We start from the raw sequence: 14,509 nt of genomic DNA, 5'->3' as shown, positions 1-14,509 counted from the left end.
ATGTGCATGCTTATGTAACAGTATCTGGATGTACACTCAGACACATATATGTGGGTGCCCTCTCTCCCCCTTCAAAGTGCACTAGTTTCCATCTCTCTCATCTCACACTCCACCTTTTCCCCTTCAATCGCACTGTATCACTAATGCATGCTAATGGGAGGGACCATAGGTCTTGACCTGGGTGCTCAGACCACAGCCAGCAGCTCACCTGAATAACTATAGAAGGTGGCCAGCAAAGGTCTAACTTGCAAAGGACCCACCTACAAAGATTCTGACTGGAGAAGGTGTCCGGCCCCACCAATTGGCTGGGAAGCTCTGCTTAAACCAGAAAGAGGCACAGAAACTTGTCCAAGCAAGTAGAGGAATCCTTGGATGGCTGATAATACAGACCTGCCTGCCTCCTGAGCACTGCCTTCCTGCCTGTTCCTCCTTATCCCAGATCCCTGCCTGTTCCCAGTTCCTGCTTTTCTGCCTCACTCCAGGTCCCAGCTCCTATGCCCTACTCCTGATGCTGAGCTTGGCTTCAACCCCTAGCTTGGCATCTTCCCCTGGCTCTGACCTTTGGCTTGGCACCCAACACTGACCCTCTGACCTCAGCACCAGACATCTGACTCTAACCCCAGTTCCTACAGCTAGCCGTTCCTCCCTTGGAGTTGCCAAAGGCCTCATCCTTCAGCTACATATTTGCAGTGCCACTTTTCTTGTTTCTCCACCCCCTCCCGTACTCTCTTCCCCGTGACAGATATGGTAATTTCGTGTAGTATCCGTGAAAGACCTTATTGTATTAAGTTTATATATTACTGTGGGCCAGGATTATATGTAATCTCTCTGGGGGGGAGATGTGACAGATGTAAGACCTGGGAGTTTAAAAGACTATATTGAAAATGTGCTAGACAAGTATGTTCTTTTGGGACAATGAGCGTTAAGTAGATTTTCCAGGGAATATCTAGGGAGAAGTTAATGCAAGTTCCCCTGTGACAGCTATGCAAAACCCCAGCCTTTTGAAGCTATGTTCTAAGGAGACAGTCATTGTCTGCTGATTATCTGTTACAGAAGGCCAAGATCAAGGGCACGAGTTGTATAAAAGAGTGGCTGATATGCCCACCTATTGTTCTGGTTCTGGATCTTAGACGGTCATGAACCTGTAACCACAGGGAATGCCTAGTTGTGGGTTTTGAAGAACGAAGCCTACCAGAGCCCCAGGTTGTAGTTGGGGGTAACTTCTGGTAAGCGTTCTACAATGAGTGTAAGAACTTTTATTGTTTTCTATATGTTTTCTCTGTAATGCATCTACTTTAAGAATAAATGTGCTTGTTAGAAGGAGCTGGTGGTAACTTATAACTGGCAATACACTAGTCATAGCCCTCAGAGAGAAAGCAAAGCACAGACAATTGCCTTTCAGGGTACACGTGCCTTCAGTAGAAGACCCAGAGCACAGCTGCAGGTGGCCCAGGTTGGCTGACTTCCCCTTTTGCAGGGTCTCAGAGCCCAGGCCCCAGCCCAAGCCAGAATATCTACACTTCAATTTTTAGCCCCACGAGCATGAGGCCATTGATCCAGGCTCTGAGGCTTGCTGCCACAGGTTTTTTTGTTGCAGTAGAGATGTTTCATTGCAGACTTAGGCAGTCTGGCTTGCTGGGGATATCAAAGTGTAAGGCAGGGAGCTGTCCAGCTTTTTAAACCCTGGTCAAGAGGGAGTGAGATGTTGGTCTCTGCCTAAGAAAGGCAGCAGCTGAGAGCCAGAATTCTAAAGTGAGAGCCCTTGGTGAACCATGGAGGGGTATTGTGACATTATCAGATTAAAATATGACCATATAGATCATTGTTGCAACAACTGTTATATATTTGCAGCAAATCTTGTACAAAGGTTGTCAAGTGAGGTGTCTATGAAAAGGTTATGATTATGCAATCTGTATGCATGTATCATTTTTGTATTTGAAATTATAAGTATTGGCTCTATACCTGGATTTCAAATGTTTGCTTCTGGGGCAATGCCCACAAGGTAGCTAGCCAGCACATCTTGGAGGGACTATTCAAATTGAGTGACCCATCAAAAGAACATTTAACTGATAATGGACCATGGGAGATGCACATCTACACTTAATGGAATTTCCTGCTGTGACTAGGCGAAATGCATGGACATGGGACTTGCCCATGTGACTCCAAACTCAATCTTGTTGCTGTGATTTTCCACAGTAAGAACAATGGGATGCCCTCCATATGGCAAAAGCTATAAAAGGCTCTGGAAACATCTCCATTTTGTCTTCAGTCCTGCTTCTTACCTCTGGAAGAACTTTGCTAAAAATTGAAGCTCTGAACAAAGGACTGAATGACCCATCCAAGCTGGGGCTGTACTCCAGAGACTTGATTTAAGCCAGCAGTTTATCCATCACTGCTACAAGCCTGAACCAAGAACTTTGCAATTACTGTACGTATTTGATTCTTTTAACCAATTTTGATTCTCACCTTTATTTCTTTCTATGAATAAACCTTTAGATTTTAGATACTAAAGGATTGGCATCAGCGTGATTTTTGTGTAAGATCTAAGTTATATATTGACCTAGGTGTGTGGCTGGTCCTTTGGGATCAGAAGAACCTTTCATTTGATGAGACTAGTTGTAAAGAACCACTCACCTCTGAATCCAATGTTTTTGGTGGTGATATAAGAACTGGAATGCCCAAGGAAACTGCTTTTATGACTTCTTGTTAGCCAGTGTGGTGAAACAGGAGTGTACTTTTGTGGCTGGTTTGGTATATCTTATAGAAGAATAACCACCAGTTTTGGGTTGTGTTTGCCCTATTTCTCAGCAGTTTGTCCTGAATTTGGCATCCTCAGTTGTGACCCACTAAGGCATGGTTACAGGAATACTTGTGCAACTGCCCTGAACCGTGACAACCCCTTCCATCCTTCTTTGCAGTTTTCTTCCCTATAGCCTTTCTTCAGCCCTTCTGGCCATGCTGGCTGCTTCACCCACACCCCCAGCCTGTTTCAGCTCTTGCCTTGCTGGCTGCTTCACCCACACCTCCTGGCTGTTTCAGCTCTCACTTGCACCTGTTAGCAGCTATCCTAGCAGGAAACTGAGGTGGCAGGAGACCATGGGGAACAGCAGGAAGGCTGTAGAGGCACAGGAGGACACTGAGGTGGGGTGGTACTGCCTGAGGAAGTGCCAGGAGATGTGGGGGGTCAGAGGAGCCTGAGGAGGATACAAGGGAGTTGGGCACAGAGAGGGGGTCTTCAAGGTTAAGGGTAACATGTGGGATAGGAAAAGATTAAGCGGAACATGAGGAGTTGGGATTGTAGGGGAATGTGCGGAGTAGGAAAGAAGCTGAAGAGGTGCAGGAGACAGGTGGGGCAAGTGAATAGGGACTGGCAGAGGGAGAATATGAGGATAGGATACTGTACAGGGAAAAGGAGGGACAATGTGGGGTGCAGGTGATCAAAGGGAGTATGGTGGGGATAAATATCTTTTGGGGATCATGGACCATGAGTGGAGAAGGAGATAGGCAAGGGAAAGAGATGGGACAGTGATGGGGAGGTGATGGAAAGGGGTAGAATAACTTCCTCCAGCCCAGGGGCTAGGACGGGATAAGGAGAGTCCCCCTCTGAACAGACCATTGGGAAGTTTGAATTTTGTATGAGCATTTAAGGTGGAATTTAGAACCTGAGATGTTCTCATACATATGGGGCGGGAGGAGCAGATATCCGCATTATAGCTCAAAACTCAGAAAACAAATTGAAAGATTCCACATCTTATTTTGTTAAAGATCTCATGATTTTTGGACTCTTAAGGGTTGGCAATACTGGTAAACTGAGGCACAGAGTAATTAATGACTTGCCTTTGGACATACAGCATGTCAGAAATAGAACGTGCCTCGAATTGTAATTTCCAATCATTGTTCTAATGTATAGACACGCTGCCTTGGAAGTCAAACTAGCCTTGAAACTTTCTCTCTTGGTCTGCTTACACCACACTAGTAAGCAATTCTTCTCTCACACACCCAGCAATGTTCCCTCACAGGGTTTACTTACACTGCCTAGAGAGGCTTTGACCTTTGTTTAAAATTAAATAAATTCAAAATTAAGCCTAACAGCTGCAACAACTGTAACAGCAGCTGAGCTTTCCTCCCCACTTCTGTAGCTCCCCACTTCCTTTAAAACTCTCATCTTAAAATACCTCTCTTCCCGTTTGCCCCTGCCACTTCATTTCCCTCTCCTCCTCCTATTTTTTTAAACTGTGAGAAGTATTTCAGGATACAGCATATATAAAAGATGCTATATAAAATAAAGTTACAGTGTATTATACTGTATCACAACAAAGATTTCCAGAACATCTGGTTATATTTTTATCATCCTACCACATCCCCTTAAGCCTGGAATGTTAGCATTTATTGGCCTCACAGCAAAACTAACTCAATTTAAGAAAAATGTTGTCATCCACCCAGGAAAATGAAAAGAAAACAAAAAATTCCCAAGATACAACCTTTCACTTTGATGTTTATGTTGCTTCTCTGCTTGGAGTTTGATTCTGCAAACACTTAGACACATGTGTTATTTTACTCATGCGAGAGTCCATGCAGGAGTGGGCCTTTAGGCTGAGTCTTAAAGACTATTTTTCCGTGGTTTGACCAGTGTCAAGAATACTGTCAGCACTTAACAAATGATAAAATAAATAAATAATTTTCTAGAAGCTAGTTTTATACAGAAAAAAATAGAGTTTTCTTAGCTTATGTTTTAATTAGGGATTATTCTGTCATATCACAAAGAATGGCAGAGTTTCAGGAATCAGGTCTCATTGGCTTGTTAGTAAAGAACAAAATATTATCTGTTATTTTCTTAACAGCCTCAAAGAGCACAGCATAGGAAAAAATAAACAATGCCAGTGTGTGGTTATTTTAAAAGGGCATGTTTTATATGGCAGCATAGAAAAGAAAATGATGGAATCAGATGCAATAATGGATCTTTTTGTAAGCAAAAGAAACCAAACAGTATTAGGAGCTAGTCCAAGTTGAGTTCTTGGAGCATGCACTGTTTTAACTGAGGATGGAGGTTCTGCAAAGAAAAACAGCTCACTACAGCTTGTGAAGCTTGCCATCTACTGGGGAAAGCGCAGCATAGCAACATCTGAGACAAACAACAGGAAAAGTCCCAGAAAACGTATTGGGAGTGTCCCACCCACAGCCCTATTGACTCTTTGGAGGTTGTGGCCATGCAAACCTCTGAGCTGCGTCAGATGGTTGCCAATTGTTTTTAAATCACCCAGCCACGGAAATGTTTCTCTTTCCCCTTCCCCGCCTCCCCAAATGCAAAACTTCCTTCCAACACAACACTGGCCTGGATGGATAATATTTTATTCTGGATGAGTGACAGGTTTCAAAACCAATATCCTGTGCCTCTGTACAGTAAGGACTAACTTTATATTACAGGAAATAGGAGATTCCCAACTTCCCAGTGGAACATACAACACTCACTTCTAGCCGTGGGAGGTCCTGAGTGTTTAGAACTTGAAATCATAACATTATCATGTACAAAACAGAGGTTTCTAAAATTACAGTAGTTAATTCACCCCCTCTTCCTTTACAGGTTGTACTGTATAGTAGCCAAAAATGGCTGACATTACAGCTAGAGTGATATGAAAAATAGTATCAATAAAAATAATTGAAAATATTTCTAAATTAGCTTTTCTGTAAAATGTGTGGCACATATTTGTGCAGTATTATAGACAGACAAAGAAAGACAAGGTGGGTGAGGTAATATAACCACCAGATAGCCATCAAACCAGCAGAGAAAACTAATGCCTTTGTAGTCCTCAAGCATGATGACTGTATTAACAAGGCCAACTGACAACTCTCTGACACCACCTACTATGAAGAACTCAAAGAAGACCCCACACCACAATTTACCCAGGAATTTAAGTTATCATCAAATCCTTCCTCAAACAACTCCAAGAGAAACTCTACTAACTCATTTCCCATGAACCCACCCCAAGGACCTTCTACCTGCTTCCCAAGATACACAAACCAGGGAAACCAGGCAGACCAATTGTATCTAGCCATGCCACTCTTACTGAAGAACTATCAAGAAAACTGACCTCCTCCACAAACTCTGCAATTTTAACAGCCTCCCTCAGAACATTGTCCTTGCCATCTTGGTTGTCACTTCCCTATACACCAATATCCCTCACACTGATAGCATAGCTGCCTGCCTCAAATATTGACAAGGCAATGGACAACCTTCAGATATCCAACCCAAACACATTGCCAAACTCGTCTATTTTATTCTCACTATACCAATTTTACGTTCAACAACATACAATTTATCCAAACCATGGGAACAGCCATGGGTACTAGGATGGCTCTCCAATATGCCAAACTCTTCAAGGACAACCCCGAAGAAGAATTTCCTAACAACTGCATCATGAAACCAATGATATACCTGAGATATATTGACAATATTTTCATTCTCTGGACAGATGGCTTAAACTCCCTCACAGATTTCCACCACCCATCCCTTAAACTCTCTCTGGAACATTCCCACTAGCATCAACTTCCTTCAGCAATAGAACCATACGGACAACCATATACAAGAAACCCATGGATCACCTCATATACCTTCATACCATCCCAAATACACCAAGAAATCTGTTATCTACAGCCAGAAACTAAGACACCACATAATATGCTCCAAGGAAAGAGTCTCAAATGTACACCTTAACATGCTTAAAACTGCCTTCACCAAACAAGGACATTTCACCAGAGGAGTAGATCACATCACGGAATGGGCCACCCAAATACCCCCAAGACAACCTGCTTCAATACAGAAATAAAACCCTCTCTGATATCACATCCCTAGTTGTCATCTATCACCCCACACCGGAACTCATATGGGGTATCAAATAACTACAACCCATACTTGATGGAGACCACATCCTGAAAGAAGTATTTCCTGAACCCCCACTTGTGGCCTTCAAACAACCCTCAAGCCTCTTCAAGCTCATCATCAGAAGCAAGCTCCCCACAGATTAGGACACATCAACTCAAAGCAGCACCAGACCCTGCCAGAACAGATACAAAACCTGCAGCTGTATCTCCACTACTACACTGATCAACACTCCTCACAACACGCTTTTCAAGATCCATAGATCCTACACATGCCTATCACAACATTTGGTGTACCTCATCCAGTGTACTAAATGCCCCAACAACAACTATATGAGTAAAACCAGACAATCACTATGGTCTGAAATGAACTCACACAGGAAAATGATAAAAGACAAAAACACCCTGTTACCTGTGGGTGAACACTTTTTATATACCAATCCCTCTATATCTGATCTATCAGTCCTCATCCTCAAAGGAAACCTGCAGAACACTTTCAAAAGATGAGCCTGGGAGCTTACATTCATAACTCAGCTAGACACTAAAAATCATGGACTGATCTGAGACACTGGATTATGGTTTATTACAACAATCTGTAACCCACTAACCCAGGGGTAGTCAATTCTTTTTTGTCAAGGTCCAAATTTCTTGGTCAAGTATTGTCAAAGTCTGGACTCCAGAGAAAATAAAATAATAATAATAGTGATAATAAAATAATAATAAGTAAATACAAATTGTTGGGATCCATTCAAAAGCGTCTGGTGGTCTGCATTTGGCCCATGGTCCATCTACTGACTACCCTTACAATAACCCTTTCTTTCTGGCCTATAACTGCAGAGATGTTAAAAGGCCACTCTATCTTGAATGATCCCTTAAATATATGTCCTAAGTACTTATGCTAAACAATCTGTTCCACCTTGTATTGAAATGTGATGCTCAGAGTAACTTTACCAGACTTGAGGAAGAGCTCTGTGCGACTTGAAAGCTTGTCTCTCTCCCAACAGAAATTGGTCCAATAAAATATATTTCCTCACCCATCTTGTCCCTTTGATATTGTGGGATCAACACAGCTACAACTACACTGCATTGTATAAAAGTTTCATTTGCCTGTGTTTGGGATTGTCCTGTATAATTCACTTGAGACTTTACCACAGGAGCATTATAGCCATCCTAAACACATGCTGATCAGACCTTTATACCGCACCAGAAAATATTCTCTCTATAAATAGACACAAACATACACTAGACACAAATATCTAGATCTACTTGAAAATATCAATATACATTTATTTTCATGGATCAGTAAAGTTTTCAAATGTTAGAGTCTGTCTGAGTGACTGTCCACCATTCCCTCTCCTGCTTCCAGTCAGGAGCGGATAGCTGGGCAGCAGCAGTTCACTGGCAAATACTCAGCATTTCCTCAAATTACCAGCATGTGTGACGGTGAATCTAATATTTAGCATTGTGCTCAGAACCCAGTGGCATTGCTGAGCTGGTTCAAAAGACTATTTGCATCACCGCCTTCCCCCTCAACCACCAGCAACGAGCACCCAGCAGCAGACATTGGACTGCCACTTGGTTTTTGAAAAGTCTATTACCTAGTAATATACTCTGTTAGCAGTGGCCAATAACCATGATCCATGAAATTTACATATAAAGAACGCAGAACACACCTTTGTAAGTGAAAGTGATGCTTCAGGATGGAATGGAACCTGGGACCTCTGGATCTAAACATGGGGTTCTCTACCGCCTGATCTGACAATCCCAGCTTTATTAGCTCAAAGGCTGTATACAGGCAGATTCATGAACCTCTGTGTTGTCCAGACGGCCACCCAAGTGAATGCATAGGCAGGTGCATTATATGTTTAGCAGATAAAAAAATCCAGATTTGACTTAAGCAAAATAAAAATAGAAATGTTTTAAACAATAAATAATTTGCATTAGTAAAAGATGCTGTGGATGGAATACAGAACTCAGTCCAAATTACTAGGACTACTTGATATTTTTAGCTCAGCAAATAGACATGCTTAGCCACACAGAATCTGATGGCAATTTCACACCACCTTCCACGCACACAGTATTATTTCTGCCTTAGTTTCCCCAAACCTTTCCCTCAAATTCTTTCTTTCCCCTGCAAACAATATTTACCAATTTCTTTATAAGTTTTGTCAATTAACAGCCTGTGTAAGTTGCAAACAGAATGTGGCTTTGATTCTCCTTACATTCGATTAGCACATGTACAGCAGCTATTCATATTCTGTTCTGGTTGGTAGCAAGCCAGTTTGTGAAAGTTCAGCATGTGCCTGCTTCTCCTTTCTTTGCTGTAAGGGCTTTCATATGCCTCCCTTCCTGTTAGTGTTCTTAAAGGAACCCTTTATTCCACCCTTATTGAACGGGCCTTTCCTATGTTTAAGCTGAAATTGTAGATTGCACCCTTGATTTGGGTGAAATCTACAGCTGGATTTGTAGAGGGTCTGCTCAAGGCCACCTGTTCCATCTGAGCCCTGTGGTGAGCCTGGGTGGTAGGTATATTACTTGGCTGCAGACTAGGTCCTTCACGCCCCCTACATAGATGGAGGGTTCCATGTTACCTCAGAATAGATCAGTGCAGAAGGGATAATGTGGGTCAGAGTCGAATGGGACCACAGGATCTGCATGTACATGAAACAAGCAGACCAAAACACTCTCACAGGGAGTGCAAATGGACAGTGGCTAGTGCACAGACTGGAAGAATGGTTGTAGCCAAGTTACTATTGAGTTACTCCCAGCCAAGCAGGATTTACTCCTACAGTAAGAGCTGATATACCTACTGCTTGGTACCCTGTTTGCAAAGGTTTATTAAGGTCTTGTTTACTGAAAACCTGTCTGGGAAATCCTATTAAGACCAGCCCCTAATCTAATAGCAGTGGTCTTTAAAATACTGTAGTCAGTGCTAAGTAATTAAATAGATTTGTACGAAGTGTAATTATTTGGCTTTTTTCCTGGAGAGCTAAATCAAATCAAGGAAAAATATATTATGTTTCTAAAGTGCATTTACAAACAAACAATCTAAAACTGGAAGCAATTTGTCACCGAATGTTCCATAAAAACAGGCACATCTCCAGCTGGTCTAATGCTTCATTACATCATATTTTTTTGCAGGCCATTTTTTTATTTCTTCTTTCTAAAACAACTTTTCTAGTTCCCTTCAATCTTGTAGGAGGCAGCCAGATGCAGTGTACAGAGTAGCTGTCCTAGAGTCAAGACAGCCAAATTCTTTTCTTGCTCCTACCATTGATTCACTCTATCACTATGGTCAAGTCACTTAAAGACAAATTTTTCCAAAGTAGCCCCTAATTCTGAGTCCTGTTTTTGGGTGCCCAACTTGAAACGCCCAAGGGTTGATTTTCAGAGGTACTTTCACATTCAGCTCCCTATTTTGAGGGCTTGAATGGGACTTACGTGGTACAGACCCTCTCCACAGGGGGTGAATTTCACACTCTATGTGTCCCACTTCAAGATATCCCTAAAAGGCCATATTCTAAATAGAGATGGATCCTAACTGGAATCCCAGATCTAGAGCTGCTGAATAATTAAAAAAATATTCAGAATATTTTTTGAAAATAAATATCACAAATTTCATCAGAACTTATTTCACAGCCATTATTCAACCAGCTCTACCCATATTTGAAATCATTCCCTCTGCTGCCTCTTCTGCCCTCCTCAATACATAGAAAACTCCATGTACTGGAGATTAGTTTGCTTTTAATAATCTCTAGATTCATGTGCATCTTTGTACCATACATATAATGCTCTCCATTCATGTAATTGCTAATATTTTCTACAAGGGGTCAGCAACCTTTCAGAAGCGGTGTGCCGAGTCTTCATTTATTCACTCTAATTTAAGGTGTCGCATGCCAGTAATACATTCTAACGTTTTTAGAAGATCTCTTTCTATAAGTCTCAGAGTCGCAGCCGTGTTAGTCTGTATCCCCAAAAAGAACAGGAGTACTTGTGGCACCTTAGAGACTAACAAATTTATTTGAGCACAAGCTTTCGTGGGCTACAGCATCCGATGAAGTGGGCTGTAGCCTATGAAAGCTTATGCTCAAATAAATTTGTTAGTCTCTAAGGTGCCACAAGTACTCCTGTTCTTTTTTCTATAAGTCTATAATATATAACTAAACTATTGTTGTATGTAAAGTAAATAAGGTTTTTAAAATGTTTAAGAAGCGTCATTTAAAATTAAATTAAAAAGCAGAGCCCCCTGGACCAGTAGCCAGGACCCAGGCAGTGTGAGTGCCACTGAAAATCAGCTCGTGTGCCGCCGTTGGCACATGTGCCATAGGTTGCCTACCCCTGTTCTACAATATCCTGCCTTCACTTTGAATGTTGCTGCTTGTAGCAGGCTGAAGCCCTCAAGCCAGCTTCTCTCAGTTAGCCCCTTTAAATTAGCTGTACTCGAACTAGCAGCAAAGTCTTTCAAACATGACATAACTCAAACACACATGGATAACAAAGTCCTTTCCTCTCAGGCATCCCTGCTGGGGTGCAGTCTCTTAGGGTTCACCTACATGGTAATAAAAGACCTACAGCACAGTCATCGCTGGCCTGGATCAACTGACTTGAACTTGCGGGGCTACAAAATTGCCGCGTATACATTTCCCAGGCTCTCAGAGCCCAGCCTCAGGCTGAACTCCTCCACTGCCATTTTATAGCCCTGCAGCCTGAGCTGGCTGACCTGGGCTTGGAGACTCAGTGCCATGATTTTTTAAATCACAGTGTAGATGTGCCATCAATCTTCCCCTCCACCATCTGGAAGCAAAAGTTAAACCTCCTCACTCAAGACTGGATTTTTATTTTTTAAAAAATTAAGATATTCAATTAATTAGTTCAAAAGGAATTATTTGGGGGCAGCTCTATGGTGTTATACAGGAAGAGAAACTAGATGATCACTTTATATGCTTCACTCCATCCCACACCTTGTCCTAGTGAGCGCAGAGAGAGGGGAGTCTTGTCCTATTCTGCGCTGATCCACCAGGCCCCTCCTCCCCTGTCCTAAAACAAAACAAACAAACAAAACAGTAACCTGGGTTTTCCCAGATACTAACTATTACCCCAGGACCACTTCCACTCTCACATCACCTTCCTCTGCCATTCTCTGGGTCCTTATCTGCTCCAAAACTCTTGTAACAGGGTAACCTGGCCTCCTCTGGACTTAAAGAGACAGTGCCTCACATGAATGTCTAACTGTTGTCCATCCCTCCCTCCCTATTTCTCCCTACGGTTGCCAATTTTGGATGGCTGTATTCCTGGAGGCTTCATCACATGACATAATCTTTAATTAAAGATTCATCTTAAATTGCTGGAGACGCCAGGGCAATCCTGGAGGGTTGGCAACCATATTTCTCCCCACCAAATCCCTTCTGTATGCAGCCAGGAAGACAATAAAAAATTTGCAGCTGGACAGCTTTCACAACCAGTTATTTTCTCTTTTCTGTATTGATAAAATTTCTCTATAACATGGAGTACTCTGGATTCCCCAGTTAATCAGAACTTATTCTCAGTAACACTGACATGTATTCCCTGGAGTGCGGAGTCATTCTTTTCCATGAAATGTTGTTTTGATTGTGGAGTTTTCTGCATTGTTTTCCTCTCTTTCCTTTCCTTCTTTGTAAACAACTTAACATTTTTATACACATACACATACTTTATAAAGAACTTCATGTCCTACAACCCATCCAGATTTCTCAAGTCTTTCAAAAGGCTGCAGATGTTACTCTCAGTAATTGAGAGATGAGAGTTCAAAACTCAGTACATTCCCAGATTTAAAACTACCTTAAATTGGAGTTAAATTATTGATTTGTTCTCAATCTAAGGGCAAAAACATTACAGGGATGTTGTAAATTATCCCCAAAACAAGCTGTACACATGCTGGAAATTTAGAGTTAAGCTTCCATTTAAAAGAGAGTGCTTTTGGTCCTAGATTAGATTAAATTGATTTTTAAAAACAGATTAGATTTTTTTTCCCTGCTTTGTTTCTCTTATCACTCCAGTTGTTTGCTGTGCATTTCCAAGTCTTATTGTGTTTGGATTTCTTTTAACTTCAACTCTGAATGTCTTGAATTCAGAATGCTTGTTTAGTATAACACTTAAAAAAAATTAGGATGAAGGGTAATTTTTTGCAGTTATTCTTCATAGCTGAAAGTTTCTTCTTCAAAGATGAAATTGAACGGACTAAAGAATAATGTTCTTCAGCAGAGAATTCCATGAAGAACTGACCCTCTTGCAAAATTGCTGCCATGTTTCATTGGTCTGAATGGGACTTGTTACAGATAAGCAGATCACAAGAGGGATACTTCTGTGAACAGCAAAGAGAAGCTGTCAGGCTACCCAGAGACTATTTCTAGAGATATGAGATTTTCCTTTCTCTATTCCTAAGAAAAGGGAAGCCTGCTTCACTGGACTTTGGAAAATAGTTAGTTAAGATATGTTACATAAACCATTTATTTTGTTTTTACAACTACTCTCTCTCTCTCTTTGTAATACATCTTGTTTTCAAGACAACTGCTGTTGTACTCTGTGACTCCATGCAGAAATCTACAAAAGAGATGAGAAGCCCAGAAAAGGGTAAGAGTTGTGGAGCATGACCTCCATCCCTCCATTTTCTCAGTCAGAGGGGGCATGCCGAGGTGTTCTTTCCCATTAAAATTTACCACAAAGGGCTGCAGGTGGTGAATACAAGAGAGAAGCCTAAAGACCCAGGAAGAGACATGAGTGGATAGGGGTGAGGGTAACACCTATACTCTACTAAGAATCTTCTGCCACCATGAAGAAATGGCCAATGACTAGACCCCTGAGATAGTATGAACTCCTACCCTGTGGTGATTCTGCAAAAGGCCTGCAAAGTACTTAACCTTATTTTTACTACTGTTAAAATGGCTAACCTACAAGAGCAAGGTGAATGCTTCAAAAAAGAGTCAGTGAAATTGAAATCTGAATTTTTAGTCATAGAGGTTTTCACTGTGTTCCCTTCTCTTCCATTTTTGCTTTTCACAAAGATTCAGGAATGATCACACAAGCAGCCAATTTTAAGTCAATGTTGTAGACTATTAATAAAAAGCTAAAGCTAGTTTTGTAGATGCAAATATTTGCACCAGACGTCCCAATCTCAATTATGGCCATCCAGTCAAAGAGCAGAAGTGTATCATATGTCCTAGACATCTAATCAAAATAGCTCCGTTTGAATTTCAGATATGGAATATTTACGACCAAGCCACAGACCAAGAATTTGTTTCAGAAATTATTTGGCAAATTACTTTGAAGAGCAAATAACGTTGAAATAATGAAGAAAATCATGGACAATTTGTAAACAGAAAAAGTCACAAAATGCATCAGTTTGATTTATCGCTCCAGCTCCAGGAGATGCCCCAAGGTGTGTTGCTGACTTACTGTTTGTGAACAAGCCACACAAATGGTGAAAAGTGAAATTCTCATTTAAAAAAATCCTCTTAAATGTTTAATCTAGGTTGTTAGCAAAACAGTTAAATGCATGTGGTTTGATGGTGCAACTGCTACTTTTGAAGTTTATTGTTCAAAATTCTTTGGCCCGTCCATCCCTCCTACCCCACCCCCCCACACACACAAAAAAAAA

The sequence above is a fragment of the Mauremys mutica genome, chromosome 6 (genome assembly GCF_020497125.1).
Source record: "Mauremys mutica isolate MM-2020 ecotype Southern chromosome 6, ASM2049712v1, whole genome shotgun sequence".
NCBI lineage: Eukaryota > Metazoa > Chordata > Testudines > Geoemydidae > Mauremys > Mauremys mutica.
This window is presented reverse-complemented; position numbering follows the sequence as displayed.